At 45.3% G+C, this 19418-nt stretch overlaps 1 protein-coding gene across 2 annotated transcripts in view; it reads left to right on the top strand.

Moving 5' to 3' along the window:
- The window catches only part of LOC140119532 (phylloxin-B1-like), a 113497-nt gene that overhangs the window by 8114 nt on the left and 85965 nt on the right, over positions 1-19418 (top strand). The window lies entirely within an intron of this gene.

The raw sequence follows: 19418 nt of genomic DNA on the forward strand, positions 1-19418 counted from the left end.
GCACACTGTATCTCATAGCACAGAGGAATCATATTGGGGGTCATATACTAAGGGCCCGATTCATGCGATCAGATTGTGGCGTATCGGCGCCGGCGTGCACGCAACGGAAATCAGGGGGCGTGGCCGAACGAAAACCTGACGGATTTGGAGGAACCGACGCATTTAAAAAAAAAAAAGAATTGCTGGACACGCGCTTACCTTCACCAGCAATAGGATCGTGAACTCCGGCGGACCTCGGCGGACTTCAGCGCAGCAGCGACACCTGGTGGACGTCGAAGGAACTGCCTTAGTGAATTGCCGGAAGACCCGAATCCACCGCAGAGAACGCGCCGCTGGATCGCGAATGGACCGGGTAAGTAAATCTGCACCAATGTGTCCGCTTAGAGAGTCCCCGCTCACACTCTGGGATCTTACACTGACCATCAGTGAGTGATAGGAGCTAAAACAGCAATAAAATCTGAGAAATTTTATTACATGGGAATACCCCTTCAAGTCTCCTCACCTCTAAAGTTGGGGATTTTTCTTCTTACCTTAAAAGTTTTCAAATATTGAATGCTCTACATTAAGTGCTTGCACAGCTCACCTGCTCGAATCTGACAATATAGTATTTGATGATAAAATCCATCTACAGCGATTTTAGTAATTAGCACTGCTTCCACAAAGGATCTGTTATTGAAGATCAGTGAGTGTGATTAGTATTGTTCTGTAGACACAGCTTTTTAGATGATCCAGAAGAAAGGAGTTTTTTTCTTTTCTTAAATCGTATTTTTTGGAAGTTTTCATTTCTACAAAAAATATACAGTGGACATTTGTATGCAAAATTATAGTAGAATGGGGCACATTTACTTACATTCCCACGGGAGTTCATTGTCTGATGATAATACACTGTGCTGCGATTCACTAAGATCGTGCGCCCGATATCCTGCATGTGTCGCTTCCCCGCTCAGGTCCGCCGGGGTTCACCTTCTTCTTCCTGGTGCATGTAAGTGCTTGTTCTTACGACACAATTTGAAAGTTAAATCCCGCGCTCAGTCCGAATCATTGGATCGTATGACCGCCCACAGTCGATTTCTGTCGCACTCTGTGCCAAAATCCGATCGCGTGCAACACAATCCCAGCGCAGACAGCTGTTAAATACCTGTCAAAGCTGCATGAATCCCGAAACCGGCAAACAAACCGACGAAAGCGCGTTCCGCGACCCTTAGTAAATGAGCCCCAATATGTTAGACATTGTCACGAACCCCAGTCGCCGGGTTCCAAACACGGGGTTCGCTTACGCCAGGAGACCACGCAAATTAGCCCTAAGCTCCGCCCACTCACACAAAATGGCGTCCTTACGCTAATTCCTACTCCCCTAACACACAGCAAACCCACTCAGCTCAATTCTCATGTCTGGGAAACCAAACGCATCCAAATCCCAGACACTACACACGCACAGCCCAGGGGGCGCACAACCACACTATGTACCCCCTTACCACTTACGTGCCTATGGAACGCTACTGCACAGGGCCACTCCGCACCCCGAACGTCACCTGTTCCATACAACTCACTTATCACAGCTGCCACCACTCGTAATTATGGCTTACGAGAAGCCCACACCAGGACTGCACACATACACCCAGATACACACTCTTCTAGATGCAGTACAGTTCACCTGGACACACACTGGGGCAGATTTACTTACCCAGTCCATTCGCGATCCAGCGGCGCGTTCTCTGCGGTGGATTCGGGTCCGGCCGGGATTCACTAAGGTAGTTCCTCCGACGTCCACCAGGTGGCGCTGCTGCGATGAAGTTCCCCGAGGCCCGCCGGAGTGCACTGAAGTTCACCGGCCTATCCCTAGTGAAGGTAAGCGCGAGTCCCGCAACACTTTTTTTAAAAAAATGTGGCGGTTTTTCCGAATCCGTCGGGTTTTCGTTCGGCAAAGCCCCCCGATTTCTGTCTCGTGCATGCCAGCACCAATGCACCACAATCCGATCGCATGCGCCAAAAACCCGGAGCAATTCAGGGAAAATCGACGCAAATCGGAAATATTCGGGTAACACATCGGGAAAGCGAGAATCGGGCCCTTAGTAAATGACCCCCACTGTCTTTAGCTACTACTAGCACAAAGATATTCACACGGTCACACGGCTTAGCGGTAATTCCCCTCTCCAGAGGTATGGGAACGTATAGAGCACAAGGAAAAACTTATTAAAGGACTATTTAATATGCAAAATAGGCACAATGCTTAATGATTACAAAAAGGGTAACATAACAGACATACATAACAGCAAACAGTAAAATAAAAAGTGATAAAAGAAAAGAAAAGACAGACCTCTTACTAATTAGATTGGCATAAAGATCCTCGGTGGGTAAAACCGATGAAAATTTTGGAAGTCCTGCCAGCTGAATGCATTCCCCGTGGACAACAAGGATTCAATGCTGGCATGTTACTTTTAACAAAACACTTGATCCGCCCCCTCGGTCATGTCATAGGGGCGTGGCTACACCTGAATCAAGCCGGAAAGTTAAGGACATATTCCTAATTTATGCTATATCTTTTCACATGCGTCTCCTGAGAAAAAGATATGCCCACCACATTTCCTAGCCTGAATTTACAAATCTAACAGTAGCAAACACCATTATTAAATGTTGGCCCAATGGCCTAATAGTTATTTTCTTGGCTCCCTTCCTCTAAAATGCTTTGGGCTTGACACGCCAGGACTATAAGAGGATTCTGATCTAGGTCCGGTGACCAGAAATTGAAATATTTGCTTTATGACCAAGATTTCTTTGAAGTATACTTTTTCATGTTCTTAACCCCTTCCCGACGCGCGCCGTACTAGTACGGCGCGCCGGGTCCCGGTGCATATTGCAGCAAAGGCTTACCGGTAACACTCGCGGTAGGTGCTAGCACCGATCGCGGGTGTCTTCACCTCGATCGCTGCCGGCAATGCTGCCGGCGGCTTCAAAAAGGCTGCGGCGATGACGCCACGGGGAGCGGCGATCCGTCGCCATGGTAGCCTCGGGTGTTCCGAATACCCGAGGCTTCTTCGTTTTGACCCATGCATTATAATGTGCTAATTGCACATTGTAATGAAGGGGGAGTAAAATCCACATATACTGCCATACAGTAGTATGGCAGTATATGATAAGATGAATCAGACTACCTAGGGTTAGAGTACCCTAGGGAGTCTGAAAAATAGTAAAAGTAAAAATAAAAAAAAGTTTAAAAAAAAAAATGATAATAAAAAAATAAAATTCAAATCACCCCCCTTTCACTAGAACTGATATAAATATAAATAAACAGTAAAAATCATAAACACATTAGGTCCAAAAATGTCCGATCTATCAAAATATAATAACGGTTTTTCACTGCGTTTAACCCCGTAACGGAAAATAGCGTCCAAAGTCGAAAATGGAATTTTTTTGCCATTTTGAAAAACATAAAAAAATTTATAAAAAGTGATCAAAAGGTCGCACAGTCCCAAAAATTATAGCAATGAAAACGCCATCAAAATTTGGAAAAAATGACACCACCCACAGCTCCGTCCACCAAAGTATGAAAAAGTTATTGGCGCCAGAAGATGGCAAAATAAAAAAAATAAAAATTTTTAAATTTTTTTAAATGTATGAAAACATTATAAAACCTATACAAATTTGGTATCCACATGATCGTACCAACCCAAAGAATATAGTAGACATGTCATTTTGGACGCAGAGGGAAATCTGTAAAATCCAAGCCCACAAGAAAACGTCACAAATGTGGTTTTTCACCATTTTCACTGCATTTGGAATTTTTTTCCCGCTTCCCAGTACACGGCATGGAATATTAAATACCATCACTACGAAGTGCAATTTTTTACGCAGAAAATAAACCATCACACAGCTCTTTATGTGGAAAAATAAAAAAGTTATAGATTTTTGAAGGTGGTGAGCGAAAAATGGAAGTTAAAAAACTAAAAAAGGCCAAGTCATTAAGGGGTTAAGGAGCCATTTTAAGATACATGAAAAACCATGAGGCTTTTGGAGGCACCAAGTCTATCAGTTCACAGGAAATCAATTAACACTTCTAGGGGACAGAGGGAACCAGTTACCAATTCTTTTGATAAGGGGGGATAAGAGAACAAAGGGAATCACAGAGAGGGGGTGGGTGGGATCTGTTGCCCTTAATTATGTTATCTTATAGGGCAAAGGTGACTCTCCTATCATAAGAAGGGAACTCATAATTCATAATTTATGACAGACATCATCATTTGTGCTTATCTATACAGAGAGGTTAGCAATAATTGTAACAGATTACCAAGCACTGAGCTATCAGTTGCAGCGGGCCACCTACCCGGTCCTTTGTTTTAAACAATTTTTTGAAGTGCCACATACAGGTACTCTATGTATTTAATTTTTCTGGAGGACCACCTACCTGCTCCTCTGATTTAAAAACTTTTTTGGACTGCCACATACAGGCACTCAATCTATTTAATTTTTCTGGAGGGCCACCTACCTGCTCCTCTGGTTTGCAAACTTTTTTGGACTGCCACATACAGGCACACAATCTATTTAATTTTTCTGGAGGACCACATACAGGCACTATCCAAATTTAATTGTCTCCATAGCAGCCTCCACACGTCGTCTCTATAGCTGCCTCCACACGTTGTCTCCATTGCTACCTCCACACATCATCTCCATAGCTGCCTCCAAAAGTCGTCCATATAGCTGCCTCCATACATCGTCCCCTTAGCACACGAGCTGTGTCAGGCAGAATTTTAGGTTGTTTTCATGGCTTCCACATCAAACTTGTTAACTTTGTCGCCACCCTGCTGTGTTATCCACAAAATATACTGGCAAACTTTTATCATCTACCGATATTATTTCAGCGCTTCTTGCGCATCTGTTTACATTCCCCTCACCCGCCATAAACAAGCCAATTACTTATAAGAACAGTACTACACTTGATCTTATACAAAAGTTTTTAGAAGTGCTATTTGTAGCCCCCTCCTGCTTTGAAAATTATAATTTTTTCAAAGTAAACGCTTCTGGCCCCCACGCCCATTTTGGGTGGGGAGGAGCCGAGAGACAGGGACTTGGACAGGCGAAAGCTCGCCTGGCAGCGGACAGCCAGCGCCATCCCAAGATTAGGCAGCCTCAGAGGCATCCATGCATGCTGCCCCTGCTGTTTCCTGTCCATTTTGCCTCCACGATCCTCCACAGCGTCCACCAATGTCTCCATGCGCAACTTTCAACTCTCTATACCCCAGACGCTGGAGCACGAGAGGATATGCAGCACATCATCCCCTTATCAAACGAGCTGTGTCAGGCAGAATTTTCAGGTGTTTCACCAGATGCATAGTGGAACTCGGCCCATCTGTTGCCGCCATGCTGGAGACCTGAAGTTGCAATCATAGCAGCGCAATATGAATGCTCCATACTGTCGCTCTTAATCATGGAAGTCGTCTCCATGGCTGCCTCCACATGTCGTCCACTTATCAAACGAGCTGTGTCAGGCTCATTTTTCGGGTGTTTCACCAGATACGTTATGGAACTTGGTCACTATGTCGCCACCATGCTGTGTTATCGAATAAATATACCGTCAACCTTTTGTTCACATAAGAAATCATTTCAGCGCTTCTTGCTCACCTCCATTGGTTCCTCTCTGCCGCCTTAACCAGGCAAAATACTGATACATACAGTGCTACATGTTATCCTCGCCAAAAGGAATTTTTTAAATTGGTTTGAAGCCTGAGTCCATTTGGGGTATGTCACCATGCCACTCTCTAGCCTGCCACTGCTGCCGCTGCCTCTGCATGCCGTCCCCTATAGTGTCAGGGTCAATTATTGGATGTTTTAGATGCTATCTAGCCTCATTCGGTCACTCTGTCATGGCCATGCTGTTGCCCATAATTTTGGCATAATGTTGCGATTAAGCAGCCTCAGAGGCATCCATGCATGCTGCCCCTGCTGTTTCCTGTCCATTTCCGTGGTGTTTCCATCCTTTTCTGAGGTTCCCAGGTGTTTGGCCAAGCTTCCCTGTGCAGAGCCTTGGTCCCCTTGAAAAATGCTCGAGTCTCACATTGACTTCAATGGGACTCGTTTATCGAGACGAGCACTCGAGCATCGGGAAAAGCTCGAAAAATGAGCACCCGAGCATTTTAGTGCTCGCTCATCTCTAGTAACAACCTTTTTTAACATTAATGGTCTCTTATAAACCATAATTACGCGCACGGCACGTGAGAACCACACCCCCAGCTCCACTCGCCGCCAACCTCCTAGCTAAATGGCGAAAGAGGATGTGGCCCTAGACCAACCATTCCCAGGGAAAACCACTATAACTTGTTCATTAAAATCCACCTTACAGGATTTTAGTGCATATTTCTCCAAACCACCAATTATTAATGATCCACCTGGCTGTCGCCAAGATCCCGCCACCTCAATACAACTGCTCCTACCTGCCTAACTCTGCCCCTCCCTGATATGAGAGCTAAATGCTACTTGTATCCCTCCTCTCCAAAAAACACATAAGTGTCGCTAATACACAAAACAACTACGTGGAGGGTCGGTGGGACAATTTTTTCTGGCCAGAATGAGGCTTGCCCTTCCTGCCAGCCCTTAAATAAACGCTGAACTCCCCCCCCCCCCCATTCAAAGCCCCCTATTACCTGAGTTGTTATCTCCAACCCCCAATCATCTATCCCCTCCCGGTCCAGCCCGTCATGCCCGCTCTCCGCCCACTTGCTCTGAGCTCACAAGAGATGAATGAGTGAGCCATTCCATAATTTCCTATACATGTTTTCATAAGGGGTTAAGAGGTAAGGAGAGGGTGGAGTAGAATATCCCTGTTTCTGAAAAGGCTCCTCGCCGGTTAATGGCAAGGTCAGGTCTTGCCCCAGAGTTTCATCCTGGGGGCCCTGATGTGGTTGATTGGTTGGGTTTTTTAGAGAAACCAACTGCAAGTGCTTTTTCAAAACCTAAACTGTTTCTACTTTGGCCATCGTTTGAGCTATTGGTGGACTGTCCTGCCCCCTCTTCACGTACCCCCGGGGTCTATGCGGAGCTCGAGAGGCAGTTAAACGCCTTCCTACAGTTCAACAAATGAGACTGGTTGAAAATCCATAGCTTTATTAAACTGATGTAGGATTAGGGTGAAACTGAAGAAAAACAGGAATGTACAATCTATTAGAATAGTACAATAATATAACAGGAGCATGTTACATACATTACATTAGCATATAACAGGAAACAAGCTGATACATATACAGTCTGGGACCAAACATGGCCGACCATGAGGTTGGGCCTATCTGTGCAATTACAGATCTATACATCACACTTAATATAAGAGACTTTATACAGAGTGGTCCTATAAGTGCTAGTAGCTATAGATTCTTATAGAAGTCTCCTTACCGGCTATACTACAACAAGGGTTAAGATGGTTGAATATAGGTCTTCTCTCTGTGTAGACATGAAGGGAACTGCCCTTCTCCTACCCACAATCCTTTGTATCTGCTAGTGGGTGGGGAAAACAGAATGTAAGTAGTTACTAACTTTGGCCATTAGATGGCGCCTGCAAATAAACATCTGTTACATAATGGACAAATTATGAACATCATTTAACCTGCATAACATTTGCCAGTGGGCAGCACATGGACATTGAGGGGACTTCCAGTGTCCAGCTATAGGAATCCAGAAGAACAAGTCTAATGGCAATGAGTCAGGAGAATGCGATGGCCACTCGATTATGCCTCTTCTTCCAATCCATCGTCTAAGAAATTGTATTTAGTATTTTCAAATTTGGATCGCCTCTCCTGAAACTGACCCTGAGTCATGTTGGTATACTTTTCTGAATAACTAATAACCTCATAACCCCTTTGTCAAGTGAGAGGTGCTTGGCCGCACCTGAATCAAAGTGTCATGTTGGGACATATTTCCTATTTATGTCATACTAGCTGTAGCTCTCTTGTTTAACCCCTTAAGGACCAGGCCCTTTTTCAATTTTGTGTCTTTATTTTTCACTCCCCACCTTCAAATATCTCTAACTTTTTGTATTTTTCCATGTACAGAGCTCTAAACAGCTTTTTTTTCTGCGTAACAAATTGCACTTCATAGTGATGGTATTTAATATTCTATGCCGTGTACTGGGAAGCGGGAAAAAAATTCTGAATGCAGTGAAAATGATGAAAAAACACATTTGCGCCATTTCTTGTGGGCTTGGATTTTACGTCTTTCACTGAGAGCCCTAAATGACATGTCTACTTCATTCATTGGGTCAATACGATCACAGGGATACCAAATTTGTACAGGTTTTATAATGTTTTCATACATTTACAAAAGCTAAAACCTCCTGTACAAAAAAAATAATTCTTCATTTTGTCGTCTTCTTGCGCTAATAACTTTTTCATAGTTTGGTGTACAGAGCTGAGGGTGTCATTTTTTATGACTTTTGCGACTTTTTGCGACCTTTTATTTTTAGGATTGTAGGACCTTTTGATCACTTTATATAGAATTTTTTTTATATTTTTCTAAATGGCAAAAAAATGCCATTTGCGACTTTGGGCGCTATTTTCCGTAACGGGGTTAAACACAGTGGAAAAACTTTATTATATTTTGATAGATCGTGCATTTTTGGATGTGGCGATACTTAATGTGTTTATGATTTTTTTTTACTGTTTATTTATATTTATATGACTTCTAGGGAAAGGGGGGTGATTTGAATTTTATTTTTTACTTTTTTTTATTTTTATTTTTTACTACTTTTCAGGGTACTTTAACCCTAGGTTGTCTGATTGATCCTACCATATACTGCCATACTACAGTATGGCAGTATATGGGGATTTTGCACACCATCTATTACAATGGGGCAGATTTACTTACACGGTCCATTCGCGATCCAGCGTCGCGTTCTCTGCGGTGGATTCAGGTCCATCCGGGATTCATTAGGGTAGTTCCTCCGACGTCCACTAGGTGGCGCTGCTGCGCTGAAGAGCATCGGAACGCACTCAAATACACCGGCCTATCCTGGATGAAGGTAAGTGCAAGCTCCACGGCACTTTCGGTTTTTTAAATGCGGCGGTTTTTCCGAATCCGTCGGGTTTTCATTTGATTTGATAAGGGGACCATGTATGGAGGCAGCTATATGGACGACTTTTGGAGGCAGCTATGGCGATGACGTGTGGAGGTAGCAATGGAGACAACGTGTGGAGCCAGCTAAAAAGATGACATGTGGAGGCTGCTATGGAGACAATTTAATTTGGATAGTGCCTGTATGTGGCAGTCCAAAAAAGTTTTCAAACCAGAGGAGCAGGTAGGTGGTCCTCCAGAAAAATTAAATAGATTGAGTGCCTGTATGTGGCACTCCCAAAAATTGCTTAAAACAGAGGACCGGGTAGGTGGCCCTCCAGAAAAATTAAATACATAGAGTACTATAGCTAGAGCCAGTTGGCCCTGGCAAAAAATAGCCAGTTTCCTCTGCTGTAGTGTACAAAGAGGAGGAGAAGGAGGACAATGAGGAGGAGGAGTGCATACGTTATTCAGGTTGAGCTTCTTTCACCTGGTGGAGAATGAAAATCCGGAGAAATCCAGGCTTTATTCATCTTGATAAGCGTCAGCCTGTCAGCGCTGTCAGTCGACAGGCGTGTACGCTTATCGGTGATGATGCCACCAGCTGCACTGAAAACCCGCTCGGACAACACGCTAGCGGCAGGGCAGGCAAGAACCTCCAAGGCGTATAGCGCCAGTTCGTGCCACATGTCCAGCTTTGAAACCCAGTAGTTGTAGGGAGCTGTGTGATCATTTAGGACGATGGTATGTCAGCTACGTACTCCCTCACCATCTTTCTGTAAAGATCAGCCCTACTCTGCCGAGACTGGGGACAGGTGACAGTGTCTTGCTGGGGTGACATAAAACTGGCAAAGACCTTGTAAAGCGTACCCTTGCCAGTGCTGGAAAAGCTGCCTGCTCGCCTACTCTCCCTCGCTACTTGTCCCGCAGAAGTACGCCCTCTGCAGCTAGCGCTGTCAAAAGGGAAATACTGTTTCAGCTTGTGCACCAGGGCCTGCTGGTATTCATGCATTCTCACACTCCTTTCCTCTCCAGAGATGAGAGTGTAAAGATTTTGCTTGTACCGTGGGTCCAGGAGAGTGAATACCCAGTAATCGGTGCTGGAATAAATTCTTTGAACACGAGGGTCACGGGATAGGCAGCCTAGCATGAAATCTGCCATATGCGCCAGAGTCCCAATGCGCAAGAATTCACTCCCCTCACTGGCCTGACTGTCCATTTCCTCCTCCTCCAACTCCTCCAACTCCTCTTCTTCTGCCCATACACGCTGAACAGTGAAGGACTGAACAATGGTCCCCTCTTCTGTCTCGCCAACATTCTCCTCCTCTTCCTCCTCATCCTCCTCCACCTCCTCCGATATGCGCTGAGAAACAGACCTAAGGGTGCTTTGACTATCAACAAGGGAATCTTCTTCCCCCGTCTCTTGTGACGAGCGCAAAGCTTCCGACTTCATGCTGACCAGAGAGTTTTTCAACAGGCCAAGCAGCGGGATGGTGAGGCTGATGATGGCGGCATCGCAACTGACCATCTGTGTTGACTCCTCAAAGTTACTCAGCACCTGACAGATATCAGACATCCACGTCCACTCCTCATTGTAGACTTGAGGAAGCTGACTGACCTGACTACCAGTTCTGGTGGAAGTTGACATCTGGCAGTCTACAATCACTCTGCGCTGCTGGTAAACTCTGGATAACATGGTTAATGTTGAATTCCACCTCGTGGGCACGTCGCACAACAGTCGGTGAGCGGGCAGTTGGAGGCGGCGCTGCGCTGCCCTGAGAGTGGCAGCATCTGTGCTGGACTTCCTGAAATGCGCACAGATGCGGCGCACCTTTGTGAGCAAATCAGACAGATTGGGGTATGTCTTGAGGAAACGCTGAGCTATGAGATTTAACACATGGGCCAGGCATGGCACATGTGTCAGTCTGCCGAGTTGCAGAGCCGCCACCAGGTTACGGCGGTTGTCACACACAACCATGCCTGGCTTCAGGTTCAGCGGTGCCAGCCACAGATTGGTCTGCGCCGTGATGCCCTGTAATAGCTCTTGGGCGGTGTGCCTTTTATCGCCTAGGCTCAGCAGTTTGAGCACCGCCTGCTGTCGCTTAGCGACGGCACTGCTGCTGTGCCTAGAGCTGATGGCGCCATGCCCACGGATGGTAATTCGGAGGAGGAGGAGGTGGAGGAGGGGTGGGAGGAGGAGGAGGCATAGTAGGCCTTTGAGACCTGGACCGAGGTAGGCCCCGCAATCCTCGGCGTCGGCAGTATATGACCAGCCCCAGGGTCAGACTCGGTCCCAGCCTCCACCAAGTTAACCCAATGTGCCGTCAGCGATAAATAGTGGCCCTGCCCGGCAGCACTCGTCCACGTGTCCGTGGTCAGGTGGACCTTGTCAGAAACGGCGTTGGTCAGGGCACGGATGATGTTCTCTGACACGTGCTTGTGCAGGGCTGGGACGGCACATCGAGAAAAGTAGTGGCGGCTGGGGACCGAATACCGAGGGGCGGCCGCCGCCATGAGGTTTCGAAAGGCCTCGGTCTCTACCAGCCTATAGGGCAGCATCTCCAGGCTAAGCAACTTGGAGATGTGGACGTTGAGGGCTTGGGCGTGTGGGTGGGTTGCGCTATACTTCCTTTTGCGCTCCAGCGTCTGGGGTATGGAGAGCTGAACGCTGGTGGATGCTGTGGAGGATCGTGGAGGCGAAGATGGGGTTTTCGCACGGGAGGTGTTTGGGCCGTGGTCCTGGGCAGGGGGCTGACTAGCAGATGACACAGGGGAAGGAGCAGTGGTGTGCCCAGCCGGAGATGAACGGGCTTGGCCCCATTGAGTGGGGTGTTTAGCATTCATATGCCTGCGCATACTGGTGGTAGTTAAGCTAGTAGTGGTGGAACCCCTGCTGATCCTGGTTTGGCAAAGGTTGCACACCACAGTCCGTCGGTCATCCGGTGTTTCTTTAAAGAATTTCCAGACTTCTGAAAATCTAGCCTTTGCCACAGGAGCTTGACTACGGGCAACATTTGGCGCTGATGCACCAGCTCTGGCCCTGCCTCTCCGTCTGGCCCCACCACTGCCTCTTCCAACCTGTTCTGCTGTAGGACTCGCCTCCGTCTCAGAAGCACTGTGTTCACCCGGCCTAACAACCCAGCTTGGGTCTGTCACCTCATCATCCTCCGATCCCTCAGTCTGCTCCCCCCTCGGACTTCCTGCCCTGACAACAACTTCACCACTGTCTGACAACCGTGTCTCCTCATCGTCGGACACCTCTTTACACACTTCTTCCACTACGTCAAGAAGGTCATCATGACCCACAGACTGCGACCGGTGTAAAACCTGGGCATCGGAAAAGAGCTCAACAGCAACCGGACAAGTGGTTTGTGACTCTGGGAAGGGTCCAGAAAACAGTTCCTCAGAGTATGGCGGTTCAAATGCGAAATTTTCTTGGGAGGGGGCAGACTGGGGGAAGGAGGCTGAGGTGCAGGAGCTGGAGGAGTGCCGATTTCGATGACATGGGTGGACTGCGTGGAAGACTGACTGGTGGACAAATTGCTAGAAGCATTGTCGGCAATCCACGACATCACCTGTTCGCACTGTTCTGGCCTCAACAGTGCTCTACCACGAGTCCGAGTAACTTCAGACATGAACCTAGGGAGTGTAGCTCTGCGGCCTTCCCCCGCTCCCTCATCAGCAGGTGGTGTCTCACCCCGCCCAGGACCACGGCCTATGACCCCTGCAGTAGTTGGACGCCCACGTCCCCGCCCTCATCCTCTACCCCTAGCCCTCGGGTTAAACATTTTGAAACTGAAAGTTATAACTGTACATTTTTTTTGTGTTTTTTTTTTTTTTTTTTGTGTTTTTTTGTTTTTAAAACCAAACGATGCTATCCTATTGCTATGGCTATTTTCTAGCCAACTATGAAAGCACACTACTATGCCAGATGAGATGACGCTGAGTTATCAAAAAATAAACGTAAAATAAAAAGAAAATGGCAGACTGTGCCTAATTGAAATCAAACCCCTAATAAATTGTCCCACTTTGGTGTTTGAGATGGATATGTGCGTCACTAAGCGCTAAACACAACGGTAGCAAGTCTCCCTGCAAATTCCTCACAATATGGTACTAGCTGCACTACTAATGCCAGCAAGCCCAGCCACAAGAAAACAAAAAAAAGTAAAATAAAATGTTATTGTAGCCCTAAGAAGGACTGTTGGGTTCTTGTAGAATCACTCCTGCCTAACACTATTCTAATAGAACACCCTAACGCTTTCCCTGACCAGCAGCAGCTCTCTCCCTAGCGGCATCCAGACAGAGAATGATCCGAGCAGCGCGGGCAGCGGCTAGTCTATTCCAGGGTCACCTGATCTGGCCAGCCAACCACTGCTATCGACGTGTAAGGGTACCACGTCATGCTGGGTGGAGTGCAGAGTCTCCTGGCTTGTGATTGGCTCTGTTTCTGGCCGCCAAAAAGCAAAACGGCGGGAGATGCCATTTTCTCGAGTGGGCGAAATACTCGTCCGAGCAACGAGCAGTTTCGAGTACGCTAATGCTTGAACGAGTATGTTCGCTCATCTCTAGTAATTATGTGAGAGCCATACAATATGCATGTAACAGCCACACACGCCAGACCACGATGGGCTAGCAGGGGCGAGTTCTTTTAGGATTCTGAGGGTGTGTAGTTTAGGGGATATAAGGCCCAGATAGATAAGCACATGTTCCACAGTCTCTTTGAACAGTTTATTCTCAACAGTCTGAACACTTCAGTCAGTAATCACAGTAATAATAATCCAAGACAAGTTCTAGGGGCTGGGGCAGTGACTTCAGTACCTGATGTATGAGGCTGAGGTGTCTCTGTGCTCCAGTGTCCTCCCTCTGCACATGTCTCTGGATCCTCTGTAGCTTCTGCAGTTACATATATTCTTTCTCTCTGTCCTGTACAGAAATATCTTGTGCTTCCAGCTCTTTCTTATGTGCAACTAATGTGCAATCTCTTCCCAGCTTTACTGAGGTGTTTCTGCTGCAGGTTCCTGCACTACACCCCAGACACAGGACCTGCTCTGCACTACAACAACTCAGACACTAGACCTGGTCTGCACTGGTCTCTGCAAAATGTAACAATATTGTGTGATGTCACTACAGCAGCTTTGTTTAGTTAACTCTATAGTTGCTGTGTAGTAGTGTGATACACAGGTGTATGTGCACAGTTTAGCTGTGTGTGTGAGGCAGGGATCTAGAGATGATGATACCCCTGTTTTCCCTGGGCTACACTCTTCCCCTCTGAATTTAATGTCGTCCTCGACATCAGTGAGTTACACTGGTGAAGACAGGGTTGGTTGGAACTAGTCCTCCCTGGTATAGGGTTGTTACCCCTGGTAAGGTTTCCTCTGGGTAGTGGGCGTCTACACTTCCAGTGGTCCAGTTGGTAAACTGGTTTAAGGCATGTGAACCAGGTTTCCACCGTGGTAGGTGTATATGGCTTGACCTGTCCCTTTTGTGAGGTGACAAGGGGGTGATGACCTGACATATTAACAGATGTAGGTTTAAACAGGTTACAGCAAAAACAATAACATCCTATTCTATAAATTTTAACTAACATTCTCGAAGAATTTCCTGCTTATAGGAGAAAAAGAATGTTAAATGAATTAAACATTGCATGAATATATATAAACAGTTTCTTGAGATCTTGTTGGTCTGTTGTTCATTGAAGCTTGAACCCTAAGCTAACACTAACTAACTGATAGAACATTTGTATGTCCTTAGTCCATCAAAAAAAATATGAGAAAAAGGATTCAAAAATCAGTGTTCAAAAAGGTTCAGAAAAACAAGTGGCTGGTAGGTACCACTCAGGTTGTAATTCCTGGGTAACAGGTAATGAAACTTGTTTTAATTGAACAGTTCTTGGTACGGCACTTGGCTCACCCAATGTGTCATAGGTTAAAGTAAGAGGTCTTCTTCTTACTCTTGTAGAAGATCTGGTTACAGTCTCAGGTATTGGATCATCAGCATCAACTTCTGGAATCGGTTCAAGTTCAGGTTCCTGATCCGTTTCAGCTTCTGGTTCAACTGTAGTTGGCTCTGGTACGATTTCAGTACTTCCAGGAGTTTCTGTACAAGATCTTTGTGGTGTAAACTCTGAGGCTTCAGGGTTTAATGTATTTCTGTTTTGAGGATAACTGCTCCTAGTAGGCATTCTCAAGATGTAAGTATCATCTTCTTCATCTGAGCTGTCTAAGTAATTTTCTTCAGGTTCTTCAAGTGGTTCATCAAGTTGAGGTCTTCTTGAAGGTTTAGAAGGTTTAGGTTGATTCCTTAATTCACGATTGAATTTATCTGGTGGTAGGTAGCCACAAGGCAATAACAAGTTTCGGTGTAGGATTCTTGTTTTATTGTTGTTTCCTGTTTCTTGCTTCACTTCATATACAGGACTATCTTTACTCCTCCTTCTGACAACACCGTAGATTTTGTCTTCCCAGTAAGAACGAAGTTTACCAGGTCCACCTTTTTCAAGTAGATTTCTGACTAACACTCTGTTTCCAGGTAACAATTCAGCTCCATGACATTTCCTATCATAGTGGTCTTTGTTTTTGTGTTGTCCTTCAGTGGCAACTTTTGAAGCTATTTTATAGGCTTCAGTCATGCGTTGTTTCCAAGCACGAACATAGTCAGGGTAGGTCTTGTAAGTGTCTGAAACTGGTGTATCAAACATAATGTCTATTGGAAGACGGGGTGATCTGCAAAATAGAAGATAAAAGGGTGAATATCCTGTGGCTTCACTTTTGGTACAATTGTAGGCATGCACCATCTTAGACAGTGAATTTTTCCAATCTCTTTTCTCTTCTGAGGTAAGAGTCTCAACATGGATAGTAGATTTCTGTTGAATCTTTCCACTTGGCCATTTCCTTCTGGATGATATGGGGTGGTATGTGATTTCTGAATTCTACAGTATCTTCCAAGGTGATGAAAGAGCTGGTTTTCAAACTCTCTACCTTGATCATGGTGGAGCTTGGTTGGAAAGCCAAACTTGAGGGCAAAATCATTGAAGATTTTCTCAGCAGCTGTTCTCCCAGACTTATTAGTAGTTGCATAAGCCTGTGCAAACTTAGTGAAATGATCCATGACAACAAGGATGTATTCATAACCTCCTTTACATTGTTCTAGATGTAAGAAGTCAATGGACACCATCTCAAACGGGTAAGTTGTTGTGATGTTTCCCATGGGTGCTCTGATAGGTTTATGAGGGCGTTTGTCTTTTAAACAACCACATTCCTTGGTCACATATCTTTCAATGTCTTTCTGCATATAAGGCCAAAAGAATCTTTCTCGAATTAGGTTAGTTGTTCTTTCAACTCCTAAATGACCCATGTCTTCATGGAGTTCTCTGAACACTGTATGGTGGTAGACTCTTGGTAACACAAGTTGTGAATTGGGTCCTCTTTTTCGATGTAGAATCCCATCTGAAGTCAAATAGAGCTTAGGCCACTCCTTCAGTAAAGTATTGATAGCAGGTGACTCAGCTTCTCTCTCTCTTTTGCTTGGAAGTCTATCTTGACTTAGATAGTGAAGTACTCTTCCAATAACTCTGTCTTCTTTCTGAGCCTTTCTGATTGTCTCTTTGGACAACTGATGAATAGAAACAGTAGAGTCCAATTCCTGATCCTTTGCAGTTATTTCCACGGCAAGAGGACACCAGGTGGGCATGTATTCCTCTTGTTGTATTTGAATGGCTTGAACAGTACTCACAATGTCTTCCATTCCCACTTCTTCTGAACATTGTTGCATGTAGTCATCTGGTTCAAGTGGCATTCTTGACAAGACGTCTGCATCTGTGTTAGACTTGCCTGGACGATATTTAATACTGAAATTAAAGTCTGCCCATCTTTGACCAGTTGCATTTAGTTTTGCTGTGGTTAGGACATAAGTCAAAGGATTGTTGTCTGTGTAGACCACAAATTCTGGACTGTAGTATAAGTAGTCTCTGAATCTTTCACAGATGGCCCACTTCATAGCTAGGAATTCTAACTTCCCAGAATGTAAATGGTAGTTTTTCTCAGCTGGTGTTAAAGTTCTTGACCCATAACCAATAACTCTTAGTTTTCCATCTTGTCTTTGGTACAGGACGGCTCCAAGTACTACTTGAGAAGCATCACAATGTAGGATAAATGAAGTGTTAAAGTCAGGGTATCCCATAACTGGTGGTTGGATCAAACAGTCAACTAGTTCCTCTAGCACTTCTTGGTGATGAGAAGTCCAGTTGATAGGTTGTTGGGCAGAAGCTGATATTCTTCCTTTGGTTTTAGGTCTGCTTTGTTTATTCTTTTTGTCCTCTGGTGTCACAGCACTAGAGGTGGAGTTTCCTGATAAGAGAGCATATAAAGGAGATGCAATCTTGGAAAAGTTCTGAATGTAAGTTCGGTAGTAGGAAAGGAAACCTAGAACTTTTCTTAGTTCTCCTACTGTAGATGGAGGTTTGTCTCTCAATGCTTTCACTGGAGCAATTTCTTTTGGATCCATTGTATAACCTTCTCCGGATACAATCTTTCCAAGATATCTAACCTTTCTCTTGAAGAGTTCACATTTTTTGGATGTCAGCTTCACTCCATGTTGTTGATAACGTTGTAGAACAGTTCTTATTGTTCCACATGATCAGCGAAGGTCTTACTGTGGACGAGGTTATCATCCAAATAAGGCTGGCAGATATCATCTCTCAATCCTTCCATACAGGCTTCCATGCTTCTTTGAAACTCGGCGGGTGCATTGCTGAGTCCAAAGGGACTGCGAATCCACTCATAGAGACCCCAAGGAGTAATGAAGGCGGTCAATGGTCTACTGGCTTCTTCAACAAAACCTTGATGATAGGCCTTGCCTTGGTCTAGGACAGAGAACCAAGTGCTCCCAGACAAGCTGTCTAGCATATCTTGTATTCTGGGTAGAGGATGACGATATGGTATAGTCTTTGAATTTAATTCTCTGTAGTCACAGCAAAGTCTAAGAGTTCCATCCTTCTTCCTAACACACACAATGGGAGAGGAATAAGATGATTTTGACTTCTGGACCCATCCTCTGTTGATAAGGTCTTGTAGGTATTCTTTAACTTCTTTGTGTAGCGGTTTTGGTACTCCTGTATACCCCTTAGTCACTGGAGTATTATCTCTAAGGTTGATCTTCATTTTCAGTAAAGGAATACATCCAACATCAAAGTCATCTTTAGCAAAGGCATGACATTCTTCTCTCAACATCCGTCTTACCATCTGTTGTTCTTCTGCTCCCAAATGCTCTAGGGAAACCGGTGGATCCCAATGTTCTCTCGATGAAGGTGTCTGTTTCTCTTGTTGACAGGTGTTCACTCTAGGAGATGATGATGCACTCTCAGGTGGTGAATGGATTGGTCTCACATTGGCTGGGTAAACAGTCTTGATATCTTCAAGATGTCCCAATGAAGTTCTAGGATCCAATTTCACTTCATGCTTGGTGGAATTCATAACTAGCACAGTCACTTTGGCAAAACCACTATAAGGAACGCTTACCACAGTCTCACCTGTGATGACTCCTTCAGGCAGCTGAGCAGGATTTTGAGGAACAAACAGCATCTTCTGTGGCTTTTGTCTTTGTCCCACTCTGACACCACACTTCACTCCCACCGCTGTATGAGCAGGAATGGTAGTTGAGCGTAGGCCTATCCTTACCTCTCGGACTGACACAGTTGTTTCAGCCTTCTTGAGAGCTTGCACCACTCTCTCTGCTGCCCTGTTAGGTAATGCAAAGGATGTAGACACTGAGTCCACTAGTGGAGTGTGACTCTTGGTTTGGTGAACCACTTCAGTAATCACATTGTAACCAATAATAGGTTCTTCTGCGACTCGCTGGTCACTAGTAACCAAGAAAGGTACTGACAGTTCACAAGAATTGTTCTGCTTGGCACACAATCTAAAGGTAACTTCAACCCATCCTAAGAAAGGTATTACAGTCTGATTTGCAGCTCTTCCACTAAATGGGCCAGAACCTACCAGTTCTTGTACTGACCTGAGTCTGGTGTAAGGTAGGTATTGTCGCCTCCACTCTTCATTCAGGATACTGACTTGAGCTCCTGTGTCCCACAGAGCTTTAAAAGGAAATCCATCTAGTGTGCACTGGATCATGCATTTTTCTCCAACTAGGTTAATGAGTTTAGGCTGGTCTTCTGACATGCTTTCCACTGATGGCGCATAGCCTGAAGAAGTGTCACTATCAATACTGGTGACTGAGTAGTTTCTTCTTGCTTGGAGTTGTTGAAGACGGTCACACACTTGGGGATAATATTGGCGCAACCTCTCTCCATTCTGAGTAGCTTCAAAAGACATAGCATGGTTTGTGTGATTAGTTTGGGACCTCTTTGGGGTTGAGGTTACTGGTTGTCCCTC

Source organism: Engystomops pustulosus, chromosome 2 (genome assembly GCF_040894005.1).
Source record: "Engystomops pustulosus chromosome 2, aEngPut4.maternal, whole genome shotgun sequence".
In the NCBI taxonomy this organism is placed as follows: Eukaryota; Metazoa; Chordata; class Amphibia; order Anura; family Leptodactylidae; genus Engystomops; species Engystomops pustulosus.